Below are 2,730 nucleotides of genomic sequence, written 5' to 3' on the forward strand. Positions count from 1 at the left end.
TTAACGAGTATTTACGAGCACAGTATTCGAAATTTACAGTTTAGATTAAGCTAAAAATTTTTCTCGTAATAGTTGAAATACAAAAAGCAAAGATTCTATTTACAAATTAAACATGATTTTCGAACTTCGAAAGTAGGAAGATCGGATGCAATAGCAACTCAGAATGAAAAGGGCATTTTTAAAAGAATATTTCAAAATCTTAATTTGAAAGTGGCGAGAGAGCGAAAGACACTGAAAACGTCCGAATTGTCATGACGACCAGAAGCACGTGCGCACTTAAGCAAAACTGCGATTTTTGTCACATGGATGATGTACGCGTAAACATAGATATATCGGACATTTCATTCGGTATATCAGTTGTGACCAGGAATAGGAATCGGAAATTCTTTCTGTCGGCCGCACATCGTGGGAGTGATGTCTTCGAAGATAGAAATACGTCATGGTGGGCATCCAACAAAAATCTATTTGAAAACAAACAAGTGGATGTACATCGATTCTTGAAAACTAATTGAGTGACTGTAACTCTAATCGATGAGAAACTCAAAATGTTTTGAATATGGAAAGGCAAGGCTGGACTGATTTGCACTTGTAGAACATTCAATCGGACTGAACAAGAGGTTTCGAACCAATTGATAATGGGTAATGAGCCTAGCAGATGTAGGTCTAAGAGTTGAAAATGGAGAAAAAATAGAAAAAGAATAGTGAGAAACAAAGAAATCAAAGTGCAACACCAGGAAAATTAGAAGCACACAGGCACCGAAAACTCGCTGGTGTTGGATAGAGGGGTGGCTTGGGAGGCTGATGGGAGAAGAGAGTAGTGGTGAGATGCGGAGGCGGCAGAGAATAGGAGCAATTGCAATGACACTCACACAAAAAACGCAAAAAAAGAAGGGAGGCCGATCGGCGAGAGAGCGAGAGAGCGGAAGAGAATGAAGAATTTCAGTGTATTTGGTCGACGTGTGTGTATGTGTTGTCTTTTTTCTCTTTTCTTCTTATACCGCCTCCTTGGGGACCGGCTGGCCGCCGTGTCGACTCAATTCGGTTCGCCGGACGGTCGCTTGACGGCCACCGCGCCTTCGTTTTTCCCTCGGCCCTCCGACGTTCGTTTAATGTTTTTACGAAGTGAAGCAAGCATGTCTGCGCATGTTTCAAAGTGAATGCTTCTCCTTCTGCTTGTCATTTCCTCCGCTCCTCGTCTCTTTCTCTCTCACTCTCTCATTCGCACCGGGTCTAGAGGCGGACTGAGTGCCTACACAATGCCGTTCGATACTACATGACAAGAATCGATACTTTACTTCCAAAGTTGATCGTGCACTCTTACATTCGAGTCTATTCTTCCTTATTTTCAGTAACTAACCTTCTTTTGGTTGTAGTTGATTTAATTATATTGTCGTGAGGGTAGAAATCCGTTTGCCGTTTTTGTATTTTGTCACCTGAAAATAATGTATTTATGAAATATTGGATTTGAGTCTGCATTTTTAAATGAGAATGCTTAAACAGCCAACCAAAACAAAACACTGCAAAAAAATTCTGAATTTTTATCGATAAAAGGAAATTCCGTATTCCGCACACGAAATCAAAGGCGCATGCCTCTCTACCGTACCTTGTGCATACATTTTGTCGAATCATTGCGAGACCTTAGCATTATTATAAATTTGTTGTTTTAGAATTGTGTTCATCTGAACTTTAGTGTTTTCCCGCATCCGCTGCATTTTTCTGTATTTGTGGTGAATTCTCTTTTTGTACCCTATCATTTAGCTCCGTAAGTAGCTCTTGCGTATTCAATTCAATTGCCCTGGATTTATCCACTAAAGCCTATCATTATCGATCGTTGGTCATCGCTCTTCGCTTATTTTCCACAATGTGCTCGAATCGACGAACTCTTGAGGTTCGAGTGCAAATAACACTTTTCTCTCCTATCAGTCGATTTTATTTATTCATCAGTTTGGCAGGCTGGAGACTTTTCTCGATTCACTCACAAAACTGTTCCCTTCCCCTGTTTCAAACGTTTTCCGTTTTCAGTTCTATCCCGCTGTTTTTTTAATCGAAAGTTGTTACTGACTATGAGTCATCTATTTCATTCTTGTTTTCCGTTTTCTAGATGGCTCTATGGGATTATAATGAACATCCACGATATAATCCTTTCTGGGGACGTGACGATCGATGGGCAAAGACTTCATAGGGGCTTTTCTGTTTGCTGCTCCAAGCTCATTTGCTTCTTCTCCTCATTATCGAACCGGAGTAGGCGCCGTCGCGCACACGCACAAACATGTCCATGCATGCTTCTCTGGCTATATGCCCCTTTTTTCTGGCTTTCTCGCCCTAAGCAACAACCTTCTTCGTTGTCTTACTCCTTATAAAAGTGTGCCAGCTCTCAGCTTTATGGATTTATTCAGCCCTAACGAGTCCCCACATTTCCATTGACGTCAGTGCTTCTTCGGATTAAATGCTATGGAAACCGTTGATCCTGCCTTTGCCACTCCCCTCTTCTCTCCTCCCTTCCGTCCATTTCAACATATATTATACCATGATACCTCGATAAAAGTAACTTGTCATGTCTATACAACCCATCTTATCATCGAAATGTGCATTCAGTCTTAACCGATCAGTTGATCGGGGCGCAAAGTGTTTTCCTCACTCATTGATTTTCTGTATCACTAAAATACGCGTTTGTTTTCTTTTTCATCGAGAAGAAGGCGGGTTAGAACTATTATTGTCTATTCAAAATAA

The sequence above is a fragment of the Caenorhabditis briggsae genome (genome assembly GCF_000004555.2).
Source record: "Caenorhabditis briggsae complete genome, chrI, whole genome shotgun sequence".
Taxonomy (NCBI): Eukaryota; Metazoa; Nematoda; class Chromadorea; order Rhabditida; family Rhabditidae; genus Caenorhabditis; species Caenorhabditis briggsae.